Genomic DNA, 13020 nt, shown 5'->3' on the forward strand with positions numbered 1-13020 from the left:
GGGTTGGGGGGATCGGTCCCAGCACGCGCGCCGTCCCCCACCCCTTTGAATCGTCCGTTTATAATACGTTATCAGTCAATATCGGGAAAAAATACAATATTAAGATAAAAATGCACTATTTCGGACTATAAATTAGGGGAGTTTAACCCCCACCCCGGTCCAACATTTTAAGTCATTCAATTTCTGTTCTGAGGGAGGGGCGGATGTGGAAAGATTAAGCCCATGAGTTTCACGTACCACTTCTTAAGTCAATTCCTGGATCTGCCACTGATATCTGTAATCAGATTTGTTGTTTCATAATGTTATAGTTCCTTTAAACAGTTTAAACCTTTTATGACATCGAAATAAACAGACGCATGTTCAGTAAAAAGACTAAAAACATACTCTGTATACAACGTTCTCGTACTCCAGAGCGATGATGCTATGCATTATATTTATCATCATCTGACTGACTAACTGCCAAAACTTTTCCGTTTAAAGAGACTCTCTCATGTTTTGGCACCAAACATATTTTTTTTGTAAAGCATCTGAAAACACTTACATGTATATTTATTTTACTCCTTGGTACTGAAATTGCAGAAATAATAGTAACCAGGTTGATTTTCATTAATACTTCAATAGCATTTTAAAAAACGATTAAAGTATTAAAAATTGATCTTGTTAAAGTTGGGAGCAAGCACATGGGGGTGCAGATAACACATAGAATAAAAAACGGACGCTTATCCACTCGCCCACAGGGACTCATACTAAGGTGTTAAATAACTGATTGTGCAACAGCCTTTTGTTGAATCGGGTTAGTAACTCATTTCAAAATTTTGGACTTCAGGCTATATTTTAGCACATTTCAACATTTATTGAAGGGTTTCAGCCATCAAAAGCTTAGCCTTAACACTTCGTTTGATTCGCCATACTTTATTTCGTAATAACAATCTATAAAATCCAAGTAAAAGATGCATTTTCAAAACCCTTAACGCTTCGCTTTTTTCACTCAAAAACTCATGTTCGAAAGATTTAAAAAAAAGTATGTCATAATCATATCCTCTTTAGCGGCTGAGTTTCTTAATATATAAATCTCTTATAAATTTGCCAAATAAAATTCAACACGGGTAAACAATTATAACAAATAACGTATTTTATGTATTTTATGTATTGCAACATATTTATAAAAAGATAAAGTCAATTGAATCAAATAAACATTTTCAATGTACTTTCTTTCTCGCGGAAAGTGGACATTTCATCTTGCTCCAACAAGTGTGTGGTATGGTTGATTCTCTTCGTGACTGAAATCAACTTTTTTAAACACATGGTGCATTTCTAAACAGCCCCTTCAGATTATTTGACGATTGCATTTCCATGGGAGATCACTGCGTAGGATAAACATACAAGTGTTGTTTAGCCACACTGTGGTTTCAATATTGTCAGGGGCGTAGCTACCCCTCTATTTATGTGGATTCATAAATGTGCTGGGGGGGGGGGGTTCAGGGGCATGCCCCCGCAGAAAATTTTGAAAACCATGGTGCAATCTAGTGCATTCTGGGATTTCCGATGCGCATTATTTAGTACTGGAAAATAACCAGTTTTAGATTCATGTAGTCAAGTTCGTATACTGCAACTTTGGTTGATTTTTTTCAGAATCATGAGGATTCAGCCGCGTATTCACGTATAGGCGCTACACGCCTGTATGATGTGCATATGAATGTATAATTTGGTTTAAATGATGCATCCTTAATGTAACACCTCCTTGCTGCTACACCAATAGAAACTTTATGGGATGTTAATAGTAAAAGAACTAGCACTGACGTTCCAATTTTTGTCTGGGTCATTTAAATAATAGAAAACAAATTACAAGATAAACAAATTTGTTTTGACTTCTTTAATGAATTATATAAAAACATTGTACAAAAATATCATGACACTTTTAAACAATAAGTATGGTTGTCAATTAAACACATGCTAGCTTTAAAGATTAAGGCAAACCATTGGAATTTTACAGCGGTCTTAAAAGGTGTATTTAAAGCTGCAATCTCACCGATTGATCGTTTTGACTACCTGTACCCTTTTATTGTTTGTCTATAAATGGACTATTTTTTGCAGAAATGTCTAGACCCAATTTTAAGTGATATAAGACTGCTGAAAAAAGATAAGATTGCAGTTTATCATATTTATGTTAAAAAAAAAAAATGTTTTATGGCTAAAAGCATTACGAACAATTTAATGTAAATTTTCGGCAGTTTTACCAAACATTTTTGATTGGTTCTATTGTGAATTATCTAATATGACTGAATTAAAGGAATGATAACCAAATCAGCAGATTTTGAGACAATTTTGTGTCTAAACTGACAATCTGTAAGAGTGCAGCTTTAAGTGTTGATCTAAAGCTTCATATACACATTGTTATATTGTCATTAACTGTTTAAAAGGTCTCATGTACTAAATAATATAATAATTTTCATACAATATCTAAAATTGATTAAAATAAATAAAGTATAAAGTATCATTATACCTATTTCTTACTAGTGCCGTTTCTCATCTGACAATACCATCCAAAGCCATCATTTCAACTATGAATTTAACTTTCAACTTTTCTATTGCATATGCAATAAAATACTAGTATACCAAAAATACAAGCCATGAACAATATGATTGTTCAACTTGCATTATCTTTGACCTTTTGATATGACCATTTTCCAGTTTTGTCTATTTGTAAGTTGTGCCCTGAGGAATGAAGTAAGACTGTATGAATCATAAAAAGCAATAAAAACACTAAAAATATGCCCCACCCCCTGTAATTTCTAATACAGTAGTAAAATCAAGCAATTAAACATTTAGAGCTGCACTCTCACAGATATACCGTTTTCACAACTTTTTTTTGTCTTGGAATGAGAAATTGTTTGCGTAATTATCTGCAAACTTATGATAATGATAAAAGATTGCTGACAAAAGATCAGATCGCAGATTTCATATTTCCGTTCGAAAATTAATGTTACTAACGGTTTAAGAAAAGTGCATAAAATATCAATGTTTTCTTGATAAACATACCAATAATTTATATATATATATATATATATATATATAGTATTTATGCACTGTGCTGTTTGTAGAGTTGTGTGCTGTTCCATGTTTCTTGTCTGTGAATTTGTGTTCTATGTCTTTGGCGTTGCCCATTGCCACTAAACTGGGTTTATGTTTAAACTTTTTGCGACTGAGCATGTTTCTGTAGCTTTTTGCATATACCCGTATATTAAATAGAAAAATCTGCAATTTAATTTTTCGCAAAAATTGGATGGTTCCAATCCAAGACATAAAATGAGAGAAGTTGTCAAAATGTCCAAAATGTGAGAGTGCAGCTTTAACGTTTGAAAGTAACTCTGTTTGCCTCATGCCCCTAAACAGGATTTAATTATATTATATTCCCAGTGGGCTTGTCCCTGTATATTTGATTGTAAAATTGCAGTAATGGATACTGGTCTAATTATCTTCTGACAATTTTTCACAAATTTTAAAGAAACAGAAAACACATATTAAGCTCATATAACGTTGAACAATTTAATCTCATTCATTAGGTTGAGAAAAATTCCCTAAAAATATTAATTGTGGAAACATATCTTATTTAAATACCTACAGGAAATGGCAACATCATTTACCCTTTAGTATGAAAAATGCAGTTTCCTGATATTTGAATAGTGGTTCTTTATTTCAGCATCTCAATTCATTCAACGTACACATAGTATGTATCAAGTTTCAAAGGAAACCAAATCATTGTAACGATTGTTTTCAAAGCAAATAGATTCACACTCTTGATAAACTTCTTTTCCTAGTTTCAACTTTTGAGACTTTTTGATGAGCCTGCACCTTCCCCCTCTTATGCAGTGGCTTCAAGCAATAAAGCTACCAGCTCAAGTTGCACAGCTGGTGAACAAGACTGCTGATAGTCGACAAACTGCACACTTGATGCCATGATAAATCATGTCCATCAACTTCCAGAATGAAGAAATGACGCAGCACAGAATTGATTTCAATTGGACCTCTCTGTACTTTCATCCCTTTGTTGTAGTCAAAGACTATTTCTTAGTGTGCAGTGCGGGATCTTGAGAAGCTTTCTGCTCCTCTGATGAAGTAAGTTTAGCAGAGTGTGAAACTCCTGTCTACTCATATGCCTGGACACCTGTGATCTATGTCTTCTTGTGTGTGCCCAACTATCACCTGAAAAGAATTTAGAGGAAGTTAGTGCTTGATTACAAGTCAATGTGACAAAAAAAAGGTCTTTCATTTATGCCACCAAGAACTAGTATTCAAAGTTTCATAACTCGTATGTTAACTCAAAGCAATTGAGCAGAAACTGTTTGGTAATTAATTTTAAGTCACTGCTTCCACTTATACTATCTGTAATATTGAATGTGAACCGACTGACCCAAATGCTATTCTAAATATTGTTTATGTGCAGAAACCTAAATCCTATTGACACAAAAGTAATCCAATTGTATGTCTTCACAAAACATTCTACAACAGTATTTGTCAATTTAACTCAAAGATTGATTATTGTTTTTTTGTCAGACAAACACAGAGATGGCCCTATATCACTCACCTGATTTGAGAAAGGATTCTAACTTAGTTATTGTTTGGACACTTACTGGACACTTTTGGTCTGACTTTATAATGCAGCTGGTGAAAATATAAAAAGTCCCTTTATAATGGGCTTACAAAAACATGAAAAAAATGTATTTGTTTAAAAATTACTAAGGGCCATAACTCTTACAATATTTAAGTTTGTATTGAGCAGAAAAACCTAAAATACAACCTTAAAACTATATTTACAAGTAAAACAAAAAAATCTACAGATATGTTTTTTTGTATCTGGTTTTTGAGAGAGAATAATCAGAAGAAAACATCACACATTCACAATCATATTAAAAAATATTTAGTTTTTAAAAAAATTATATTCTATTTCAAAAACACTGCAAAAGACAAGACATATACGTTTCAATTTCTTGATTTAATACATTGATGATTATCGATTCTTATGAAGCGAGATGGGTCTTACACTCTAACCACTGCAACTTGCATGTTCTTAGTTACTCAGTTATTACCTTTCTTAAAATTCTCCTCTTGATCTGAGCCACGCCAAAATGATGGAAGATGCTTTTGTTGTCTTTTCCATCGGAATGTATAGCACCTCTGTGTTTCTGTTTGTCTCCTGAAATAGTAAAAGTTTATTAATAATAATAACAATAATAATAATCAGTGACTTGTATTGAAATTATTTTCACCGATTGTGCCTTGCACATTGGGGAACAAAGTTGACTTCTAAGGAGAAGATTTTTCCATATAGAAATATAGCAAAAAGTAGCTCCGCACCCTGGAGCAATGTTTTTTATGAATCAATATCCGGTGAAAAAAATTCATACAGGGTATTGAAACATTTTTTGCTTCAACTGAAGACTTTTAACAAAGATAACTTAACTAGCTCTTCATCATATTAAATAACAAGAGCACCGCGGAGTGGGTGCCAACGCTCGTCTGTAATTCCAAGTCGAAAAGGGGGGATAACTCAATATTAATTAAAGGCAAAATTATATGACCTGCTATAAACATGCATAGTGTTAATAGGAACACGTGTAGCAAGTTTAATGTGAAAATGTTGAACGGTTTTTGAGTTATGAGGTAAGGTTAAAGTTTTTGGACGACGACGACGACGCAGACGCAGACGCAGACGCAGACGACGCCGACGACGCCAAGGCTATCACAATAACTCGACTTTTTTTCTTCGAAAAACAGACGAGCTAAAAATTAGCACAGTCTATGCCGCACACGGAGCCCCACATTTGATCTTTTACCAAAGTTTGGTTGAGAGTTTAGTTTCACATCGACAAGTCTTTACAGGTCTATTAAAGCTGCACTCTCACAGATTGAACGTTTTGAAAAAGGTTATATTTTTTATCTTGGAATGAACCAATGTATGCGAAAATGCATGGAAACCAGTGATATAAGACTGCTGACAAAAATGTCTTTGAATTCCCGTCAAACATATGTCCAAACCAAATTAATTGTTAGTTTAAACATTATATATTTAACAACAGTTGTGAAAAAGGAGTTATCATTATATAAGATTATATTATCTGGCAGTGGTTGAAAATGTAAAGTGAGACCAGTTTTTTACCTGTTATTGAACAAACTGTTATGTTGGCAGGACTGTCCTCCTCAGCAATGCAAAGAACAGCAATGACTGGCTGGCACTCTGTAAAATGGCGATTAAAACATTTTGTCCAATTAAAACTGTCCCATTCTAAACAATCCATCAGCAATATATATAAATGAGCTGCGCCATGTGGAAATGTGTCTTGGGAAGTTGACATCATTCCATGATGTCATAAAGATGAGCAGAAGACATTACTTACTATGCAGCAAAAGTTCTTACTTTAACAGTAAAGATATCTTTTTTGAGAAAATTTATCAAAGTGAGCTCTTTTATGTCATGTTTCTAAAGTACCGAAAGTCTTGTACACATCTATGTTACATATATAAATCATAAACAGGAATAAAATGAGGAGTTGTGTACACACTAATTCCTCCTTATGTACTGTGTAACTCAAGAAAAACAATCCATAATTCTAGTAAACCTCTAGAATTCCCTTACTTTTCTCGCTGTACAAAAATGAATTGAGGAGTTGCAAACAAGCAGGGCCATAAAACTTTTGCTATTTAAACTGTACTGCAACAGCAATTTAAAGACAGTGATACTCATTGATGGAATAGGCACTTAAGACAGCTACATTTTCTGAAAAATGGAGATCAGACTAAATATTTATAGATTTATTTGAAATAAAGAACATGATACAGTGTTTGTGTTAAACTTGTTACTTATCCCTGATTTAACACAATCATTACCTTCAAAGTGGTGATAAAATAAAAACAAATATACCTTATTAAACACTGTTTACTATCACATCTGTACACCCCCTCCCCCTTCTTACATACTTAAGCGGCTCTTACCAAAGTAAAGAATGAAAGGTCCACAAGGCCAATTATAAACCATGAACCATGAGAATCCTGTTTACTAATTTGATTTTAAATCACCCAAAAGGCTTTCTACACTGTGTCACATAATGGTTCCTTAATTTAAATCTAGTCTCCAAAGGTGTCACAGTTGTGATTTCATTGAAAGACTTGAGATACGTTATTTAAAAAAAATGACGAAAGGAAAGCTTAAACGCAGAAGTCTGGCCGGGTATACAAGCCTGGAAATAAATACGCAAAAGCTCACCATGCTGCTAAGGAGTCTTATATAATTCCCGGCCCCAGTTCAGCTGGAGATGTTGATTCCACACGGCTGGAAAACCGGCCCGGTGCACCCAAGCTTCACCATCGGCAGTATCTGCAAGAGGAGGGTGTAAATCTGGGAAAACGCATTTATAATCAATTTGCGAAAGTTCTTATCCGTCATAAGTAGTGAACATGTATGTGGCTTATAGAACATCTGAAATTAAGTTTAATGAAGGAGACAAAGTTCGGTCTGGGATCTAAACCTGGATTTTGATGCTGAAATTGTAAGGGCCGATTTCAGAACATCCACTCTCACTCACACTCCAACCACATTCCCGTAAGGGACACTCAAATGATCACTTGAGTGGAATACGGGGAGTGACACTCAAGTGACTGTTCGTATTCACACGCCTCGCTAACACTCCACTTCATCACAGTATATAATTATACACGTATGTTTACATGATCATATCGGATTATCTGTTTGACTATGGTGATGTTTACATTACACATTGTAAACATATGTTTATTTGAGATTTGAGTACCTTATTGTTAGTTATGGCAACAAACAAATGATAATAATTGTTATTCTGAAACTGAAATTTACATTTTAAAACAATTAGTTAATAAAAATAAACGTTTTGGATTGTAAATAACTGTTGCAAAATGCGTTTAAATGCATGTTTTTTGTTGTCGTTGTTGTTGCTGTTTTAAATATGTAGCCGTTTTCCATTGTATCACATAATTTAAATATGTATTCATATATAATCTTGCTTTTGTATTCTACATAAAGCGGTCTTAGCAGTTGAAAATAATATATGGAAGTTGAAAAAATAGCAGATGGATAGAATTAGCGAATGAATCTGCTTCTTATGGGGAAATTACACCTCGGAGTGAAAAACAACTCAAGAAATGTAGGGGAAAATGGATGAAGATGACGATAATAATAATAATAATAATAATAATAATAATAATAATAATAATAATAATGATGATGTTGATGATGATAGGGTGGTGTTGGTGTTGATGGTGCTGCTGCTGGTGCTGCTGCTGCTGCTGATGATGATGATGATGAAAATGATGATGAAAATGATAATAATAATAATTATTATAATAATAATAATAATAATAAAAATAATAATAATAGTAATAATAATCCAGCTGAATGTAGGCTGGAAAATACATAGCAATTCCCTGACCACGCTATGAAATGGCCTAGCGGCGCCAAGTTAGCGGCCTGGCGGCCTAGCCGCCTCATGTGACTAGCGGCCTAAAATTGTTTCCTATTCCAATGCATTTTATATGCGTTCTTGTCTAAAACAATGATAAATTAAATGTTCCTATTCATAAATCAACATCCTTTAGCGAATATCAGCATTTTCCCCTTTTCCTGGGCTGCTGGATTGAGTTTTGGGGATTTTTAGGCCGCTAGGCCACCAGGCCGCCAAGTTCACTCCGCAAGGCCGCTCAAGCGTGATGTATTTTGCATAGGAGAACAATTATTTTAGCATTGTTTTAGAAGAAAACTCATATAAAAGGCTCTGAAGTAGAAAACAATTTAAGGCCGCTATGTTAATGTACGACTAAAAACATTGATTTATCATATTTCCCATATAAACCCGTGAACCTTGAAATAGAGAACAAATTTAGGCTGCTAGTCCGCCAACTTCACGCCGCTAGGCCGCTCACTTCATGCCGCTAGGCTGCTAACTTCACGCCCCTAGACCGCTAACTTCATGCCGCTAGGCTGCATACTTCGCATACATTTAGCTGCCTGTCTTTGCAGCCATTGATGAATTGCAAACATCAACATTGCTGGGGGTTCAAGATCATTGCGAAACAAAACAAATATATGATAGGCGCATCCTTTTGAATTTGTTTTGTTTATAGATGGCCACGTTATTAAATGAACATGTACTTCAATGGATTATCCCGGTCTCTTAAATATTGTCTGGGAATAAGCATGTCCCTTATTTGTTCCAAATATTTGATATATTTCATCTTTTCTACTTGCCACATACTTTTTTCACTCACACTCATTCAATTCGTATTCACAACCAATCCTCGAGGGCGGTTCAAGTGGCCTAGCCGAGCACTCACAAATGTCCCACTCACCCAAAACACTTGAGTCTCACTCACACCTGTGAATACGGATATACCTTTCACTCAAAAATATCTCGACCGTTATGTGATTACAGAGGATTAACTCATTGAGTGTGAGTGAGAGTGATTGTTCTGAATTCGGCCCTATGTTTTGTTCAAATGAAGTATAAACTTACAGTGAGTACAGAGATATCCAGTCCAGATTTATCGCTTACCTGAAGTTCGTAGGGCTACACTTGTGAGCTTTGCTGTAAATTGCAGGAACTGTCCCCATGAGCCTTTTGTCTGATAGGGGAATGGTGGCTTTGGTGATTGGTGGTACCACTATGCATTTCTTATCCACACACAACACAGTGTATCTGAAAATGACAGAGAATGGCCATGCACTTATGAAAACTATGCTAGAAATACGCCGTTATGATTGTATCAGATGACATTTCCACACAAAAATTGTGAGGCCTCCAATACAGCAGTACTGACATCAATGACGAAAACATATATATCTGTCATGGAGCTATGCTGGTTCTGTGGCGTCAAAACCAAAATTGTGTGATTTAAATGCATATATTTTTGTTGGTGATTAGTTTAAATCCAACTGAAGCAATCTCGTATCAATATAAACCTTAGTTCATCCACCAAATTCAATATTTGAATGTTAGAAGATTTGTTTTCAGAAGATCAGCAATAATGTTTTTTCTTTAATTGTCTCCATGAAAAATGTAAATTTCAAGTTTATAGGCGCTGTTTTATCTGAGAATTTCCCTGGGTGTGAACCGCTTACTGTGTCCAAGTTATCCAAGCTGGATCTAAGACATTACTACAATATGGGCAATTTGCTCTGCCATTTTTATAGATAATTGTGTATTCCAAAGGTATTCTTTTGGTATATTGAACTCACAACAATATTTGAACTCCTGACGTCCAGCACCGCTGTCAGATTATCTAATCCAACCACTATGCCATTGCATGCTCTTAACTGAACGAAAGATAAATGAATTCTCACAATTCTGAACAGTATTTTTTTTGGTCACAGATAGCAACCTTTTAACCCCACTTAAACCTGTCTTCCCTATTTGGCAAACAGAGAATTAGAAAATTTGTTATCTGATGATCCTGTAAATTTTGTGTGGATAGACTAAATACTGTTCGAATATAGCAAATCAAAACTAACATTTTGGGTTTATTCAGTGTAGACCCTTAAATATCAATTTTGATTTATAAGTATGTAGGTTTGTTCAAAAGCTCAGTACAGTTTACTTTACTTGTTAAGTTATCCAATTTCTGTAAATAAATATTACTAAACTTGACTATAAAATACTGTAGGGGGGCTTGTCGTAAAGTTAAGAAAAAATCCAAATAATGCAACAGTCAATTGCAGCATGGGCCCCCAAGGTCCTGCTAATAGTGGGGACTTTGACTTTCAGTACAGCCAATCCCAGGTAAAATTCCCGCTCTGCACAGACAAACAGCTGGTAAAAGCCCTGTCAAATGAATTATGGTCATTTCGTAACCTCTCATTGTTGGTCATTTCGTAACCATTGTGTTAGTCAATTCGTAACCGTTAAGAAATCGAATGTTCATATCTTAACCGTTGACTCCTATAATTATGAGGAATTAATTTAATACCATTTGAATTTACAAAATAAGTTTACTGTAAGTATAAAACATAAAAATAACAACATAAACAAAGTTAAATCTAGTAGTTGTATTCCTTCTTTATTCCTAATAGTGTAGTGCGATTTACCAATAAACTCTGAAACTATGACAAATAGAAACATTCACACTAGCTATTTTTTTATGTTGCGAAGGAAATATTATAAGTAGGCTGAATATTAAATGTAATAATTTTTTAATTCATAGATGTTCTACCATTGAGAGGAATTGTGACCTTAAGCCAATATTTTTTAAATATATAGACCATATAACTTTAGAATTTCATTTTTTTTAAATTGCATAGAAGTATTGTAAAATGTAGTGAGTTTGCCGAATGAGAGTATGCGCTTTTTATATGCTTATTGTATTAAAAATGTGCCGATATGTTTAATTTTGTATCTTGTTATTGGAAATTAATATTGTACCATAACTAATAATTTTAGGCTGTTTTTTGTCGGCTTCGTATATAAAGTATGCAGAATATGGATCAATTGAGAAAAGAACAGAACAAAATTTTGTTCGTTTTAAACAATTCAAACAAATATAGTCAATGAAATAGGTCAAGAATGATCATTTATGTAAACGTAATTTTACTCAAAAATACATCGCGATCAGTCTTAAATTATTGTTTATAAGTAAGCAAAATGTAAGAAAATAATTAACATATTTTGGTAGTATAACAAATCATTTCTAATTTAGCATGATATATATATATATCTATTAGATATATATATATATATCATGCTAAATTAGAAATGATTTGTTATTATTATCTAATAACTATTGAGTAACATAAATTATTAGCTTGTTAATAGTGAGAATTTGAGTAATGTCTCCCAATTGGTGTCTTGGTTGCTGTGCCATATACATCCAGGTTCGAACAATACACTTAACGAGGTGCTAAGTGTACTATTTATCACCTTGTTAAATGGTGGTTACCATATCATATGAGCAATTGATTTCTTGACGGTTACGAATTGACTAACAGAATGGTTACGAAATAACCAAGATTCAGCAGTTACGAAATGGTAAGGTTACGAAATGACCAGATCCCCGTCAAATGCCCCTGGGGACATCCTAGGTTAGGCTCATTCCCTGTTTTCAGCGCAAAAACAATAACACCGCATTCACTCAGCACTGCCGGTCCACCTGGAAGGTAAAAACATGGCCCATTTCCCCTGCTATCCCCGGTATAAACAAGATCTGGGGGCCATGGTTACAATTGACTGGTGCATAACTGTGGCAGAATAAGCGAAATATTTTATTGTTGCATTTATTGTCAAATATGAGAATTTAAGACAGTGTTCGTTCTGTTTTGCTATTCAAAGGTGATGAGAATGACTAATGACATGACATTGACAAACAAAATGTAAGGCATGTGTATCCTTTCGTCTTTTATTTATTAAAATCTGAGATGTTAAGGGCGCAAATCCCTTTTTAGATTGGAACATACCAAATAATAATAAGCGACGATGTAGTGGTAAACCAAGTTTGCTAGAAATCAATCGAGTTTCTCCAAAATACAAGCAAAAATTACACCGGATGTTGATACAAGTGATTTAGTTTCGGATGAACAAAATCCGGATAAATCATTTGCTTTTCATCCAAAGGGTGGACGATTTATACTACTGTACAAAAGTCATAAAAATAAACGAAAAAAAACGTTAAATATGTACTTTAAACACTTACCAAGTTACCATTCTCTTTCCGTAAGAGATGAACGCCATACTGCATAATTGCACGGAGATGGTACCACGGAGATACCCGAAAATTTCCGTTATATTCCGGAAAGTTAAATTTTTGTATACTTGAAAATTTAGATGCTGATGGTACCGGAAATATCGAATTTCCTTATTTCTGTTTGTTATGGAATGAAACTTCGGGATAATATACAATAGGCTTTAAATAAAGTAAAACAAATAAAAAATGCTTAGTATATAGCTATTTTTTACCAAAATTATGATTTTTTCCCTGGTCGCCTTAATGGCTATTTTTATGGATACA

The 13020-nt window shown here is 34.1% G+C and overlaps 1 long non-coding RNA gene across 2 annotated transcripts; it reads right to left on the minus strand.

The window, feature by feature from the left end:
* Window positions 1-1867: 1867 nt before the first annotated feature.
* On the minus strand, window positions 1868-12765 carry LOC128227394 (uncharacterized). 2 transcript variants are annotated; one of them, XR_008259810.1, is made up of 6 exons: window positions 12706-12765; window positions 9579-9722; window positions 7262-7372; window positions 6158-6235; window positions 5088-5194; window positions 1868-4203 (listed from the first exon to the last, which is right to left on the minus strand). It is a non-coding gene; the product is annotated as an uncharacterized LOC128227394 (long non-coding RNA). The 2 variants fall into 2 exon arrangements; XR_008259809.1 differs by lacking the exon at window positions 12706-12765 and adding an exon at window positions 12470-12558.
* Between the last annotated feature and the right edge of the window lie 255 nt (window positions 12766-13020).

Source organism: Mya arenaria, chromosome 3, assembly GCF_026914265.1.
Source record: "Mya arenaria isolate MELC-2E11 chromosome 3, ASM2691426v1".
Classification (NCBI taxonomy): domain Eukaryota; kingdom Metazoa; phylum Mollusca; class Bivalvia; order Myida; family Myidae; genus Mya; species Mya arenaria.